This window comes from Aotus nancymaae, unplaced genomic scaffold (assembly GCF_030222135.1).
Source record: "Aotus nancymaae isolate 86718 unplaced genomic scaffold, 86718_ANA_hifiasm-v0.15.2.pri h1tg000029l, whole genome shotgun sequence".
NCBI lineage: Eukaryota > Metazoa > Chordata > Mammalia > Primates > Aotidae > Aotus > Aotus nancymaae.
Genome location: NW_026988442.1, coordinates 77,045,462 through 77,063,261, shown reverse-complemented (window position 1 = coordinate 77,063,261; position 17,800 = coordinate 77,045,462). Strand labels below are relative to the sequence as shown.

The 17,800-nt window shown below is 42.2% G+C and overlaps 1 non-coding gene across 1 annotated transcript; it reads left to right on the top strand.

Annotated features, from left to right (window-relative positions):
- The first annotated feature begins 6,128 nt into the window (after positions 1 to 6,128).
- LOC135277027 (U4 spliceosomal RNA) lies at positions 6,129 to 6,268 on the top strand. Its single transcript, XR_010344640.1, has one exon. It is a non-coding gene; the product is annotated as a U4 spliceosomal RNA (small nuclear RNA).
- The last annotated feature ends 11,532 nt before the right edge of the window (positions 6,269 to 17,800 follow it).

Below are 17,800 nucleotides of genomic sequence, written 5' to 3'. Positions count from 1 at the left end.
CTAATCCTGGTTCTATCCTCTGAGATAGAACATCCTTCAGATATATTTGCGGAGCCATCTCCTTGACTTTTCTCCTCCAGTCTATCCCATTTATCCCCCTGTCAATGGCTCTCAAAGTATCACCTAGAAGTCTAAGAACAAAAATATCCAAGATTCAACTGCTAGAGATTCTGATGCCAAATTTAACATGATCATTCTGGGCTGGAACGTTGGCATGGGTATTTTATAAGGCCCTTCTCCATTCTGAGTCATCTGGGGGCTTTAAAAAAAATCATTATTCCTCCCTGGCTCTCTGAGATTCAATAGATCTGGGGTCTGGCTGGGAACCTTCCTTTAAATCCTTCCCACCTCCCCCCTCCAACATATTCTGATGCCAGTTGTTCTGCAACCACCCTTTGTGATTACTCTCCACAATATGGACCATCTAGCTCTGCGCCTTTCTCTCTCTCTCTCTCTCTCTCTCTCTCTCTCACACACACACACACACACACACACACACACACACACGGTCTACAGCAGATTCTCACCAGAGGAGCTGGTATCATCATTCTTTCCACTAGCTCCTCAGTTGGTTCTGTAAGTCCAGCACATCACAAAGGTTTGTGTGCCAATGAACACCTACAATTTTTCTTAGAAAAATGCAGCTTCTAATTCAGTCAGTCTGGGATAGAGGCTGTTGACCTAAAAGGAAGAGGCTGAGGCACAAAATATAAATGAAAGAATTTGCTTGAGCCCAAATAAGGACAGCTACCCAGGACATTTCTAAGTTGCCTTGAGGAGTGCTCCATCAGCCTTTGTTATAAGCAGGTTTTTAAAGGCAAAGGGACCAAAGAGAGGGCCGATAGAAAGTTGTGTGACAGGAATCCTCATTGGTTTGTAGAGATAACTTGGGCTAGTGATGGGCTGTAGATTGTTGAACTGTCAGGTAGGAGTTATGGTGTCCAATGTATGGCCATTTTATGGCTACTTGGCATAAATTAGTCTAGAGCCCACATAGTCAGTGGCTCCTAGAGATCATTATTTCACTCAAGGGGTTGTCACCTGCTGCTGTTTCAGTCCAGTAAGTCTCTGGGGCTGATCATGTAGGGGCTTTCATTCCTCAGGTTAAAAGTTTCTTTTTTTGTTTTCCACCAGGCTGAGATTCTGTTTTGAACAAACCTCCCGATGCTGCTGATGCTGCAGGTCTGAAGACCACACTTTGAGAAGCAACGATCTAGGAGTTGTTTGTTATTCATGGAATAAATATATTTCCCATCATGTTTCAGCTGCCCTCATTAAACAACCCACTATTGTCTTTTCCAGAAAGATTTCTCTGACTCCAGCTCCCCTCTGGGTGCTCCTTTTTCTGAACTGTAATTGATTAATAATTCACTGTTTATTTCATGTGTGGGGCACGGATGGTGGGTGCTTGCCTGATCTGCATTCCTTACACACACCTACTTGGATATCGAGGACACAGGATCACCTTAAACAATCCCTGCCGATTAACTAGAAGATAGCACTAGTTTACATGTTGGGAGGACATACCATGTGCCGGGCACCTAGCTAAGTGTTTTACATGCATTGTCTCCCTCATTCAGCTACTACTGTCCTCATTTAACCAATGAACAAATGAAGGCCAATCTGCCTTGTCGACCTCTGCCCACCACCATAATCCACAGGGGTACCGCCCCCTAGGGGGCATTTTGGAAATTTGCAGGTACTTTCATTGGTCATCACAATGATGGGAGGAGGGGGCCACTGACATTTAGTTGGGGGTGGCCCCAGATGCAGGAGATTGGTCTGTGTCCCACATGGCTTTCATATGTCAGACCTGACCTTTGCTTCAGTTAAAATGTGCATCTAATCACATTGGAACTTTAACTTTGTTTTACAAATAAACACAAAATGTTTTTGCATCTTGTGAATACACACAGGATTTTCTGAAAATGCAACTACTGTATAAGTCTAGAAAGGGATGGTATTCTGTTTACCACTTTAGAAAATTGGGACACAGAAGCCAGTTCCATTCACAGTATCCATACACATATATGATGCCCACAGGCCCAGTAATCCCACATGTGTATATTTTTTCAGCTCCCGTTTCAAAATAACAACAAAATTAAGAAAAAGTGTAATTATTATCCTAGAGTGCTTGTTGTCTCCTTGTTCTTAAATTATAAATAGGTACAAATATCTGACTACTTCTTTACGACCTCTGGTGTAGCTCCAAGTGAGCGCTTAAATATTAATTATGTATTGCTTTACTTTTATTCCTCCTCTATTATAATTTAGGTCATTATATTGATTATTTTTCAACTATGTGTATATGCATTCACCATGAATTCATTTCATAATCACAATAGTGAATAATCTAAAACAGTTGGGGCTGGGCACGGTGGCTCACACCTGTAATCCCAGCACTTTGAAAGGCTGAAGCAGGAGGATCACCTGAGGCCAGGAGTTTGAGACCAGCCTGGCCAACATGGTGAAACCCTGTGTCTACCAAAAATACAAAAGTTATCCAGGTCTAGTGGCGCACGCCTGTAATCCCAGCTACTCGGGAGGCTGAGGCAGGAGAATTGCTTGAACTCAGGAGGCAGAGGCTGCAGTGAGCCAAGATTGCGCCACTGCACTCCAGCCTAGGTGACAGAGTCAGACTCCATCTCAAAAACAAATAAGTAAATGACCAAACAGAACAGTTGGTATAAAAAGGGAGACTGAACCATTACAGCCAAGAAGATCCTGAGGAGACACAACCACTAGCTGAAAGATCCTGAACAGAAAAAGGACATTAGGTAAAAATCAAGGAATTCTGAAGAAAGCATGGACCTCAGTTGGTAATGTATCAGTTATGGTTTATTAGTTGTAACAAATGTGCACTCATGAGATGCTAGTAATAGAGTGCACTGGGTGCAAGTACACGGGACTTTCTAAACTTCTCAACTTTATGCAAATCTAAAACTGTTCTAAAAAAAAAAGAAAGCTGAGGAGGGGCTTCGAGGTGGCTGATTAGAAGCATTTCGTGCCCACCTCTTCCACTTAGTGTATATAAGCAGTCATACTTTGAATACACCATCCAAGAGAGAATGTTGGAATTCAACAGAAAGGTAACAAGAAACACCAGAAAGCAGGAAAGGAGAAGGGAGAGAGAGACAGCCTTCCTGGAGGGGATGGACTGGGAGCAGGAGTAAATTTCCAAGGCGAGGAAAGGGTGAGTGACTTCCAGAGGCCCTAGTCCCCACCACGGAGTCCTGTAGTCCTGCCACAAGAGAGCCCCTCAATCCTCCCAACCCCTGAAACTAACATAAGGAGCTGCTAAGACATCATGGGATGGAACCACTCCAGGGAGGAGTTCACGTGGGGTCCCACACCCTTTCAGAGCCTAAGCAGCTATGGCAAGGTGCCATTTTCAGACCTACCCTTTGGCAGACTACACACTGTCCTGGGGCCCAGCGGTGCCAAGACTGAGGCATTACAGAGACTCTGTTGCTACTGGGACTGGGGAATGAGCTGAAAGTTGTCCCATAGCCAGAGCTAAGAAGCAAGCAAGGTGTGGGCAGCAGCCGTTGGTGCCAAGAAGTGAGTGCCACTGGTATAGAGACTCAGGTGCTAGCAGGGTGTGAGCTGCAGCTCGGTCTTAGTTGCCAGCTGGGTGGGAGCTCCTGTAGACAGGGAGGGGGCATAAGCTAGGAACAGGCTACTACTGCTGGGGTGGGGAACAAGTCCCACTGGAACCGGGGCATAAGAGAGATGTGCTTTTCCTACCCTCTGGCCCAGGCTGTGGCCACTGAGGATGGCCCCACCCTCTCCAGTGGCAGGGCCTTGGTGCAGCTGCTACCACCCTTTACCCAAGCACTCCATCTGTGGTCTGAGGATCACCCTGCCCCTGCAAACCATGGCTGGTGCCTACTCTTATCGTTGTGGTGCCTGAGCACAGGCCCACCCAGCCTGGCTTTACCTACCTCTCTGAAATAGAGCATATAGCTTGGAGTCCAGAGGATTACCCAACCCAATCAACCACCTTGAGCACCTAAGCACTCCTCCCAGGGATCTGAGATTGGGCCTAAACTCTCAGCTTCTACCACCTCAGCTGGCACCTGCCTGCAAGCACCACCTGCAGGCCTGGAGTCTGGCCCACTCAGCACATCATAGCCACAGCCAACATCCATGCACACTGCTTGGAACCCAGAGAATCACTCCACCGATGGACTGCTTGCCACTGCCCATGCCACACTGGCTGCCCAGAGGCCTGAGATCCTGCCCACCCACATACTCCACTGCTGCCATTACCAGCATCCAAGCAAGCCATCTGGAGGCCTAAGAATTGGCCCACTGGTAACTTCCACCACAGGTGTCAGTGCACACCACCCTGAATCACACCAAGATAGGCATAGTTGGCCCACTGCTACCACTACAGGGGCCTGAATCCTGACTAACATAGCATCCCAGCCCCCAGCACAACTTCACCACACCATAACCCACCAAGGAAATCGCAGGTGGCACTAATACTGTTTACAGCCAGAGAAATCAAAAAAAGACTACATCACTACACACACCCAGAATCAAAGCCAAAGTGCCCTACCCAACCAACACCACAGATACATTTTTAGGAAAAAGTCTTCCCCTACAAAAGTAAATTTAAAAATAGGAAGAGTGACCATTATATCAGATGTGGAGATATTGATGTAAGGATATTCACAGTAACATGAAAGTAAACATATCACAGTAAACATGAAAAGACAAGGAAATATGATACCTCCAAATAAGCACAGTAATTATCCAGCAATAGATCATAATCAAAAAGAAATTTTCTAAAACTGCAAATAAAGAATTCAAAATATTGATTTTAAAGCAGCTCAGTGAAATACAAGAGAATTCTAAAAATTGTAAAGAAATCAGAGAAACAATTCAGGATATGAATGAGAAATTTACCAAAGAGATAGATATTTTTTAAAAGAACCAAACAGAAACTCTGGAACTGAAGAAATCATTGAAGGCAATACAATATACATTTGAAAGCTTTAACAATAGGCTAGATTGGGCAGAAGAATCTCAAAACTTGAAAATAGATTTTTTTGAAATAATCCAGTCAGACAAAAATAAAGAAAAAATAATAAAAATGAAGGAACAAAGCCTTTGTGACACTTGGGACAACTTAAAGCAAAAATAATCAGTATCCCTGATGGTACAGAAACAAAGAAAGGATTAGAAAACCTATGTAATAAAATAATAGATGAAACCTTCCCAAGTCTAGCAATAGACTTAGACATTCAGACACAAGAGGCTTGGCAATCCCCAGAAAGATTCAATATATAAAGATTGTCTCCAACACATTATAATTATACTGTCTGAAGTCAAAGATAAAGAGCTAATCCTAAAGACATCAAAAGCAAAGCATCTAGTCACCTAAAAAGGAAACCCCATAGGACTAATACTAGATTTCTCAGCAGAAAACCCACAGTCCAGAGAACAGAATGATATATTCAAAATGCTGGGGGTGGTGCATGCCAACCACTAGTACTATATCCAGCAAAATTATCCTTCATAAATAAAGGAGAAATAAAGTCCTTCCCTGACAAGTAAATGATGAGGGAATTTCTTACCATTAGACCAGTTCTACAAGAAATGCTCAAGGGTCCTAAACCTAGAAGTAAAAGGATAACATTTAGACCAGGTGCAGTGGCTCACACCTGTAATCCCAGCACTTTGGGAGGCCAAGGTGGGCAGATCACTTGAGGCCAGGAGTTCAAGGCCAGCCTAGCCAACATGGCAAAACCCTATCTCTACTAGAAATACAAAAATTAGCAGGCATGGTGATGCATACCTTCCCAGCTACTCAGGAGGCTGAGGCATGAGAATCACTTGAACCCAAGAGGTAGAGGTTGCAGTGAGCAGAGATTACACCACTGCACTCCAGTCTGGGTGACAGAGCAAGGCTCTGTCACAAAAAGAAGAAGAGGAAGAGAAGGAAGAAGAAAAGGAGGAGGAGGAAGAGGAGGACGGGTAACATTTACTATCAAGAAAACACACAAAAGTATAAAACTCATTGCTAAATTAATCACACAAAGGAGAAAGAGAAATGACTCAAATGTTACCACTACAGAAATCCACCAAACCACAACAATCAATAAGAGAAAAAGAAAAGAAGCTTAGCACAGTGGCAGTATCATAGCCAATGAGGCTTATCCAAGGTGCAATTATTGCTAATTAAAACTTTTCCTGATACCCCGCCATGACAACTTGCAATATAGTCAGCATTGGCAATTTTTGACAGTCTCTACAAAGACTGAAAGAAAAAAAAAGAGAAAAAGAAAAGATTTTAAAAAAACAGAAAATAATTAACAACATGACAGTAATAAAGTCTCACATATGAATAATAAGCTTGAATGTAAATGGACTAATTTCTCCATTTAAAACATATATAATGGACAGCTCCAAGATGGCCGAATAGGAACAGCTCTGGAGTGCAGTTCCCAGCGAGAACAACACAGAGGGTGAGTGAACACTGCATTTCCAAATAGGTTATTACTGCCCACAGACCAGGAGATTCCCGGGCTGAAAAGCGCCACAAGTTTCCAGCACGGCTGTTTCAGCTGGTGCAGCAGGTCTCCGCACAAAAACTCACACAAATCTGGGCCACTGTTTCAACTGGCACCAGGAATGCCTGGGAGACAGAGCCACCCACTCAACTGAAAAAAAGGGGGCTAAAATAGGGAGCCAGGTGATCTGGCTCAGCAAGTCCCAGCCCCACAAAGACCAGCAATCTGAAACACTCTGGATTGAAAGATTCACAGCAAGCACAGCTGGACCTAGGATGGTCCAGCTCTGTGGGGGAAGGGCGTCTGCCACTACTGAGGCAGTCTGCCATTACCAAGGCAGTCCACCATTACTGAGGCAGACCATCATTACCGAGGCAGTTCTAACTATACCTCTATAAACAAAACTGCAAGGAAGTTCACACAGCAGCTGGGCAGAGCCCATGGTAGCTCAGCAACGCCTCTGCTGGCAGACTGTGACTAGGCCACCTCCTTGCTGGGCAGGGCAGCTCTGAAAAAAGGCAGCAGCACATCAGGAACTTATAAATAAAGCCCCACCTTCCCAGGACAGAGCACCTGGGAAAAAAGGAAGTTATGAGTTCTGCTGCAGCAGACTTAAACGTACCTCCCCAGCAGCTCTGAACAGAACAATGGAGCTCACAGCTCAGCAATTGAGCTCCTATAAGGGACAGACTGTCTCCTCAAGCAACTCCCTGACCTCCATATGTCCAAAGAGTCACCTCATAAAGGAGAGCTCAGGCTGACATCTGGCAGGTATCCTTCTGGGACAAAGATAACAGAAGAAGAAACTGGCAGCAACCCTTACTGTTCTGCAGCCACCATAGGAGATCCCAGGCAAGCAGGGTCTGGAGTAGACCTCTAGCTGTCCTGCAGCAGAAGGGCCTGACTGTTAGAAAGAAAACTAAAAAACAGAAAGAAATAACTTCATCATCAACAAAAAGGACATCCACTCAGAGGCCCCATCTGAAAGTCATCAACTACAAAGACCACAGGTAGATAAATCCACAAAGATGGGAAGAAACCAGTGCAAAAAGGATGAAAACAACCAAAATCAGAATGCCTCTCCTCCTCCAAGGGATCATAACTTATCACCAGCAAAGGAACAAAGCTGGATGGAGAATGAGTCTGATGAACTGACACAAACAGGCTTCAGAAGGTGGGTAATAACAAACTTCTCTGAGCTAAAAGAACATGTTCTAACCCAATGCAAAGAAACTAAGAAGTTTGAAAAAAGGTTTGCCGAAGTGCTCACAAGAATAAACAGCTTAGAGAAGAATATAAATGACATAATGGAGCTGAAAAACACAGCACGAGAACTTCGCAAAGCATACACAAGTTTCAATAGCCGAATCGACCAAGCAGAAGAAAGGATATCAGAGATTGAAGATCAACTCAATGAAATAAAATGAGAAGGCAAGATTAGAGAAAAAAAGATTGAAAAGAAATGTACAAAGCCTCTAAGAAATATGGGATTATGTGAAATGATCTAATCAACGTTTGATAGGTGTACCTAAATGTGACAGGGAGAATGAATCCAAGCTGGAAAACACTCTTCAGGATATTATCCAGGAGAACTTCCCCAACCTAGCATGGCAGGCCAACATTCAAGTCCAGGAAATACAGAGAACACCACAAAGATATTCCTCAAGAAGAGCAACCCCAAGGCACATAATTGTCAGATTAACCAGGGTTGAAATGAAGGAGAAAATGCTAAGGGCAGCCAGAGAGAAAGGTCAGGTCACCCACAAAGGGAAGCCCATCAGACTCACATCGGATCTCTCAGCAAAAACCCTACAAGCCAGAAGAGAGTGGGGGTCAATATTCAACATCTTTAAAGAAAATAACTTTCAATGTAGAATTTCATATCCAGCCAAACTAAGCTTCATAAGCAAAGGAGAAATAAACTCCTTTACGAACAAGCAATTGCTCGGAGATTTCATCACCACCAGGGCTGCCTTACAAGAGCTCCTGAAAGAAGCACTAAACATAGAAAGGAACAACCAGTACCAGCCACTCCAAAAACATAACAAATAGCAAAAAGCATCAACACAATGAAGAAACTGCATCAACTAATGGGCAAAACAACCAGCTAGCATCAAAATGGCAGGATCAAATTCACACATAACAATATTAACCTTAAATATAAATGGGCTAAATGCCCCAATCAAAAGACACAGACTGGCAAATTGGAAAAAAGTCAAAACCCATCGGTGTACTGTATCCAGGAAACCCATCTCACATGCAAGGATATACATAGAATCAAAATAAAGGGATGGAGGAAGATTTACCAACCAAATGGAGAGCAAAAAAAAAGCAGCAGTAGCAATCCTAGTCTCTGATAAAATAGACTTTAAACCAACAAAGATTAAAAGAGACAAAGAAGGGCATTACATAACGGTAAAAGGATCAATGTAACAAGAAAAGCTAATGAACCTAAATATATACGCACCCAATATAGAAGCACCCAGATACATAAAGCAAGTTCTTAATGACCTACAAAGAGACTTAGACTCCCACGCAATAATAGTGGGAGACTTTAACACTCCACTGTCAATATTAGACAGATCAATGATACAGAAAATTAACAAGGATATCCAGGACTTGAACTCAGACCTGGACCAAGCAAACCTAAGACATACAAAGAACTCTCCACCCCAAACCCACAGAATATACATTCTTCTCAGCATCACATCACACCTACTCTAAAATTGACCAAATAATTGGAAGTAAATCACTCCTCAGAAAATGCAAAAGAACAGAAGCCGTAACAGTCTCTCAGACCACAGTGCAATCAAGTTAGAACTCAGGATTAAGAAACTAACTCAGAACCACACAACTTCATGGAAACAGAACAACTGGCTCTGGAATGTTGACTGGATAAACAATGAAATGAAGGCAGAAATAAAGATGTTCTTCAAAACCAATGAGAACGAAGACACAACATACCAGAATCTCTGGGACACATTTAAAGCAGTCCCTAGAGGAAAATATATAGCAATAAATGCCCACATAAGAAGCAAGGAAAACTCTAAATTGACACCCTATCGTCAAAATTGAAAGAGCTAGAGGAGCAAGATAAAAATAAAAAACTTGAAATTTAGCAGAAGACAAGAAATAACTAAGATCAGAGCAGAACTGAAGGAGACAGAGACACAAAAAACTCTTCAAAAAATCAATAATACAGGAGCTGGTTTTTTGAAAAGATCAACAAAATAGACTGCTAGCCAGATTAATAAAAAAGAAAAGAGAGAATAATCAAATAGACACAATCAAAAATTATAAAGGGGATATCACCACCAATGCCACAGAAATATAAACGAACATCAGAGATTACTACAAACAATTCTATGCACACAAACCAGTAAACCAGGAAGAAATGGATAAATTCCTGGACACTGCACCCTCCCAAGCCTAAACCAGGAAGAAGTCAAAACCCTGACTAGACCAATAATAAGGGCTGAAGTTGAGGCAGCAATTAAGAGCCTACCAACCAAAAAAAACCCAGGTCCAGATGGGTTCACAGCCAAATTCTACCAGACATACAAATAGGAGTTGGTACCACTCCTTCTGAAACTATTCCAAACCATCCAAAAAGAGGGAATCCTTCCCAAATCATTTTATGAGACCAACATCATCGTGATACCAAAACGCAGCAGAGACTCAACAAAAAAAGAAAACTTCAGGCCAATATCCATGATGAATATAGATGCAAAAATCTTCAATAAAATGCTGGTAAACCAATTGCAACAGCACATCAAAAAGCTTATCCATCATGATTCCAGCTGCTCAGGAGGCTAAGGCAGGAGAATCGCTAAACTCCAGAGGTGGAGGTTGCAGTGAGCTGAGATCGTACTTCTGGACTCCAGCCTGGATGACAGAGCGAGATTTGGTCTAAAGGGAAAAAAAACCCAAAGAGCTAAAGGCAGAACTACCATTTGACCCAGTAATCCTATTACTGGGAATATACCCAGAAGAATATAAATCATTCTACCATAAAACACATGCACGGGAATGTTCATTGCAGCACTACTCATAATAGCAAAGACATGGAATAAACCTAAATGCATGTCAATGACAGACTGAATAAAGAAAATGTGTACAAATATACCATGGAGTACTATGCAGCCATAAAAAAGATCATGTCTTTTGCAGGAACATGGATGAAGCTGGAGGCTATCATCCTTAGCAAACTAATAAAGAAACAAAACCAAACACTGCATGTCTCACTTATAAGTGGGAGCTAAAGGATAAGAACTTATGAATACAAAGAAGGAAACAACAGACACGGTTGGTGGGGTCTACTTGAGAGGGGAGAGTAGGAGGGAGAGGAGTAGAAAAGGTAATTTTTTTTTTTTTTGAGACAGAGTCTTGGTCTGTTACCCAGGCTGGAATGTAGTGGCATGATCACAGCACACTGCAACCTTTGCCTCCTGGGTTCAAGCAATTCTCATGTCTCAGCCTCCCAAGTAGCTGGGATTACAGGTGCCCGCTACCACACCCAGCTAATTTTTGTATTTTTAGTTGAAACTGGGTTTCACCATGTCGCCCAGGCTGGTCTTGAACTCCTGACCTCAAGTGATCTGCCCGCCTCAGCCTCCCAAAGTGTTGGGATTACAGGCGTGAGCCACTGTGCCCAGCTGTAGAAAAAACAACTATTGGGTACTGTGCTTAATACCTGGGTGATGAAATAATCTGTACAACATCCCTGGTGATACATGTTTACCTATATAAAAAACCTTCACATGTACCCCCAAACCTAAAATAAAAGTTAAAAAAATAAAAAATAGAAGAAACTCATATATGGATAAGAGCACATGGGCATAAAACCTGACAACTGAAAGACTATAAGAAATCGAGTGGTGTCTTTTTTTGTTCTTATCTATTTTTTAACATTTTTAGTAAATGTTCCCAGAGCCCCTATTTCAGGAATATACACAGGAAAGAGAAGAAAGACCAAGAAGTCAAAGGAAACACATTAGACATAAGAGCCTCTTCTGGGAATAAACATCACAGTTATCTCTGGTGGAGCCACTTGCTAAGGGTCATGAGTGTTCTAATGAAACTGCATATAATAAATCACATAGTTCTCATAGTCCTATAAATCAGATATGGTATTATTAGTATCCCTGTTACAAAGATAAGGAAACTGAGCCTCATTCCCGAGGTCTGCTTTTATCCACTGCCATGCACAGCCTCTATGGAAGAATCTACAGATGGCCAAGAACATGGCTTCTGCACCTGATACAGCTCCATGAGATTTCAGATTAAGGTATACAGTTGCTTTGGCCAGGCATGGTGGCTCACGCCTGTAATCCCAGCACTTTGGGAGGCTGAGGTGGGTGGATCATGAGGTCAAGAGTTCAAGATCAGCCTGGCCAAGGTGGTGAAACCCCATCTCTACTAAAAACACAAAAATTAGCTGGGTATAATGGTGGGTGCTTATAATCCCAGGTTTTCAGAGGGCTGAGGCAGAAAATTGCTTGAACCAAGGAGGCAGAGGTTGCAATGAACCAAGATTGCACCACTGCACTCCAGCCTGGGCGACAGAGCAAGACTCTGTCTCAAAAAAAAAAAAAAAAGTAGATAGTTGCTTTACTTCATTCCTTGTATGGACTTTGGAAAACCAAATATAAACTTATTATTCATCTTTTGTGTGTCTTGAAGAAACATAAGCAACACTCGAGAGCTAGGGTGTGATACCACTGCAGGCATGGACTCCAGGGCTGGGGCTGAGTGAGGACCTGTCCAGTACTGGCATATTTAAGCTGGCTGCCAAGGTCAACTCCAACAGCAGTTATAGGAAGGGCTCTAAGATCTTCACTTGAAAAGAGGGACGTGTGTGTATGTCCACGTGCCAGAAGGTGTGAATGTTAAATTTATTAACTCCCTTTCCCATGAAAAAACGTATAAACTTGAGGTACGACTACAGAACATCTGGAGAAATATCATGTTGGTTATGGCATTATCAGTGGCTTCATTTGGAAAATATACATACAAAAAGAATGTTTAAATGCCCTTTCAGCCTTTAAGGGACTTGTGGTCTCAACAGAATGGCAGAGTTCTGCATTACCAGCCTTTGTTGTGCATTCTGATCAGCAGTGGGTCTCAACTTTACAATCACCAGGGATAGGGGCACAAACTCTCCCTGGTTGGCTAGAGACATTCCTGGTTTTAGCACTGAAAATTCCACGCCTTGGAAAATTCTCTCAGTCCCAGGGAACTGAAACTGTTAGTCACCTTATCAGGATGCTTTTAAAAATCTTTTTTTTATTGCATTTTAGGTTTTGGGGTACATGTGAAGAACATGCAAGATTGTTGCATAGGTGCATACGTGGCAGTGTGATTTGCTGCCTTCCTCCCCTTCACCTATATGTGGCATTTCTCCCCATGCTATCTCTCCCCAACTCCCCACCCCCCACTGTCCCTCCCCTATTTCCCCCCAACAGACCCTAGTGTCTAGTGCTCCCCTCCCTGTGTCCATGTGTTCTCGTTGTTCAACACCCGCCTATGAGTGAGAACATGCGGTGTTTGATTTTGTGTTCTTGTGTCAGTTTGCTGAGAATGATGGTTTCCAGGTTCATCCATGTCCCTACAAAGGACGTGAAGAACTCATCGTTTTTGATGGCTGCATAATATTCCATGGTATATATGTGCCACATTTTCCCTGTCCAGTCTATCATCAATGGGCATTTGGGTTGGTTCCAGGTCTTTGCTATTGTAAACTGTGCTGCAATGAACATTTGTGTGCATATGTCCTTATAGTAGAATGATTTATAATCCTTTGGATATATACCCAGTAATGGGATTTACAGATTCAACACTATCCCCATCAAGCTACCAATGACCTTCTTCACAGAAATGGAAAAAACCACCTTAAACTTCATATGGAACCAAAAGAGAGCCCACATAGCCAAGTCAATTCTAAGCAAAAAGAACAAAGCAGGAGGCATCACACTACCAGACATCAAACTCTACTACAAGGCTACAGTAATCAAAACAGCATGGTACTGGTACCAAAACAGAGATATAGACCAATGGAACAGAACAGAGGCGTCGGAGGTAACACAACATATCTACAACCATCCAATCTTTGACAAACCTGATAAAAACAAGCAATGGGGAAAGGATTCCCTGTTCAATAAGTGGTGTTGGGAAAACTGGCTAACCATATGCAGAAAGCAGAAACTCGACCCCTTCCTGACACCTTACACTAAAATTGACTCCAGATGGATTAAAGACTTAAACATAAGACCTAACACCATAAAAACCCTAGAAGGAAACCTAGGCAAAACCATTCAGGACATAGGCGTAGGCAAGGACTTTATGACCAAAACACCAAAAGCATTGGCAACAAAAGCCAAAATAGACAAATGGGACCTAATCAAACTCCACAGCTTCTGCACAGCAAAAGAAACAGTCACTAGAGTGAATTAGTAACCAACAGAATGGGAAAAAATTTTTGCAGCTTACCCATCTGACAAAGGGCTAATATCCAGAATTTACAAAGAACTAAAACAGATTTACAAGAAAAAAACAAACAAGCCCATTCAAAAGTGGGTGAAGGATATGAACAGATACTTTACAAAAGAAGACATACATGAGGCCAACAAACATATGAAAAAAATGCTCATCATCACTGGTCATTAGAGAAAGGCAAATCAAAACTACATTGAGATACCATCTCACGCCAGTTAGAATGGCGATCATTAAAAAATCTAGAGACAACAGATGCTGGAGAGGATGTGGAGAAATAGGAACACTTTTACACTGTTGGTGGGAGTGTAAATTAGTTCAACCATTGTGGAAGACAGTGTGGCGATTCCTCAAGGACCTAGAATTAAAAATCTTGATGTTCAAACCAACCCACCCTTGACCAATTGCTCAGAATCTCTGGGGTGGGACCCAGGTTAAATGTTTCTGAAAGATCTCCAGGTGATTCCAATGTACAGCAAAGCACAAGAAAGCCCTGCTCAAGGACAGGGCTTCTTAACTCGAAAGTACACACGAATCACCTAGCAATCTTGGTAAAATGCTAGGATTTTAATTCCATAGGTCTGGTGTGGGGTCCAATTTTCTGCAGTTCTAACAAGCTCCCTGGTGATGCTAGTGCTGCTGGTGTAGGGATCAGCCTCTGAATGGCAAGGATCTGGAAAACACGAGCAGGATGTTTTGTTTCTACTTTGAAATCATTTATAATAGAGTCAGGAAGAAAAGGATGTCAGGACAAAATTAACAAAAGGGAAAAAATCAAATAAAATAAACGTAGCTAGTAACGCAGTAAGGAGAGGGAGAAGGTTCTAAGACATATTATTTTCTTGGATTCCTTAGTACACTGACTACACATGGTGGGCATTCAACACCTGTAATCTGGAAATGCTTTACAGGGGTGAGTTCTAACACTGACCTGCAAGGGTGGAAAAGCATCCCAGGAAAAGGCAACGGTGGGCATGAAGGATTCTGCAATAAAATAAGCTAAAACTTTAAGTGTACAAATCACAATTTTCTCCAAGTAATGCTTAATTGTGGAGGAGGAAAAGGATTTGGATGGGGCATATTGAAGAATTTCTGGGGTGCCTAGGAGAGTTGTATTTCTTGATTTGGGTGGTACTTGCTTTATAATGATTTATTAAGCCATGCATTTGATTTTTGTGATTTTTAGTATCTGTGTATTATCTTACAATAAAAGTACTGATAAAAATTTTCATCCAGAATGACCAATGTATCGGGAGGGATAGGTCTTCCCAGGCTAAACAGTTTGTACTGAAACTGGCCAGAGGTTGCTAGGGGCTACTGGCAATGCAAAACTAATGAGTCAACTCAGCTTCATGGGAAATGTCAAAAACATGGAGGAGTAAGGGGCTAAAAAAAAAATAAAGAACTAAGTTAGCTGCATCTGATATGGGAAAAGGGAGTTACAGACGCTCAAAAAATTGTTTCATTTTCTTCTGCTCACATTTCAAAAAAAAATTATGGCATCTACTCTCCATGATTTTCTTTCTACCCCTCTGGCCTCCTGCCCCAGACCCACAATCCAACTGTCCTTGAACATCTCCTGCTGAGCCAGCCCACTCCCCAAATCCAATATGTCCAAAAGAACCCCAAAACCTATGCATCTTCAACCTCCCTTTATTGGAGAATTTCAGCATCATCCACCATATCGTCTCAAGCCAGAATCTGAGAAATACCTCCCCTTGACTTCACTCTTCCTCACGCCTTACAAGCAGCAGGTAACCAACCTCTTATAATTCCACCTTCTTAACACCCCTTAGATCTCTGCCTCCTGAAACACCGTCCACTAACGAGCTCCGATTTTTCCCTCTCTCTCTCTCTGTTGATACTCTGCATACTTCCATTGCAGCCTTTATAACACTGTATTTCTCTAATTTTGTTAATATACCAATTTCTTTCTGCATGATGGAAAATTTCTTGAGGCAAGAACTTAGTTTATTCATCCTAGTGTTTGAGGCATTTACCAGAATGCAGGCAGAGTGTAAGTGCCCAGAAAAAAGAAAAGGTTGTTGAAGGAACAAATGAGTAAATGCTTAGCTGCTCCCTTCAAGCCTTAGATAATTGAGCTGACCATGTCATTTGTGACCGACTTCACATCCAGCCACTGAAGCAGTTCCCAGAGATTGCATCTCCCTCCTAGGCCTCCTTCCTTCCACCTCCATCAGTAGAAAAATAAAGAGAAACTTGTGTTCTAGCTTTGAAACTACTAAGATGGGTGAACTTTCCGAAAAAAAAAAAAATGCAACTTTATATCCTCCTCCTAAAGATGATGGACAATCTTCCCTTCCCGTCTCGTATGTACAATGTGGCAGATGCTGTTGAGATGACATGATTTCAAACCTGACACGTGTCTTAGCCCCTCTCTAAAATCCTGTAATATTTTTATATAAACATTTTATTGAAGTTTAACACACATGTAGAAGGGCACACAGATCTTAAGGTTACACTCAACAAATGTTCACCAAGTGAACATACATGGAAACATTTCAATAAACAGAATATGATCCGTACCCCAGAAGTGTCTCCTTTGTCCCCCTCCATGCACTAACTGCCCCCCACCTAAGACTGAAAATATTTTCAACGTTGCTTTGACACAAACTATTTTACAAAAAGTGTCTTCTATATATTACTCTCTATTTACTTAAAAAAAGTTTTTAATTCCAGAAGAAAGCAATGTATGCTCATTGTAAAAGTTAAAACTTGGCTGGATGCAGTGGCTGACGCCTGTGGCCCCAGCACTTTGGGAGGCCAGGGTGGGCAGATCATGAGGTCAAGAGATCGAAACCATCTTGGCCAACACGGTGAAACCCCATCTCTACTAAAAATACAAAAATTAGCTGGGTGTGGTGGCACACGTCTGTAGTCCCAGCTACTCAGGAGGCTGAGGCAGGAGAATCACTTGAACCCAAGAGGCAGAGGTTGCAATGAGTCAAGATTGCACCACTGCACTCCAGCCTGAGACTCCATCTCAAAAAAAAAAAAAAAAAAAGTTGAAACTTAATAGAAGTATAAAACTGTAGAAAGTGAAAGAGTTTCCCTATCAACCCTCTGCCCACTCCCTACTTTCACCACCACCATTCCCACGGTTAAAAACTTGTTACAGTTTGGTGCATTTATCAGTTCAAAATATGTTACCAGTAAGAAAAGGCTCAATTCAAAGTGGACAAAACAGTAAAACAATGTATTGCCTCTCATAATTTAATCATTTTCTGAGTGAATGAACGTTCCTTTCCAGTGTTTTGCTATTACAAACAATGCCACATTGACCATTTCATTTTGAATACTTTAAACAGAAAATTTAAAGAGATTTTGAAAGTCCAGAGTTTGGGCAGCCTTTGGGATTTAATTCAGTCACTCAACTATGTCATCAAAGACTCTGTTTCTTTCTGTCTCCTTGCTCTGCCTTCCAAGACATCAGCTGCATCCTGAAGCTGGCTCACTCCAGGTTGTACACAGCTGACAACAGGGCTACATATTTTATCAGAGAGAAGTGGGTAGGGAGGGAAAGAAAAGGAAGAGAAGAAAGAGAGAAACTCAACAACCATGGAGTGAAAGTCCTAGGCTTCGTTCTGACTGGATCAGATTTGGTTATATGCCTACTTAGGAGCCAATCATTAAGGCCTGGGGAATGCCAAGTAATAACTGGAGAAGTTCCCATTCCTGAATCAATCTCTGTGGCAAAAAGGATGGGATTATCCTAATTGGTTCCAAGAATAGGACCAAACCTCTGAAGAATGAGGGGTCAGTTCCAC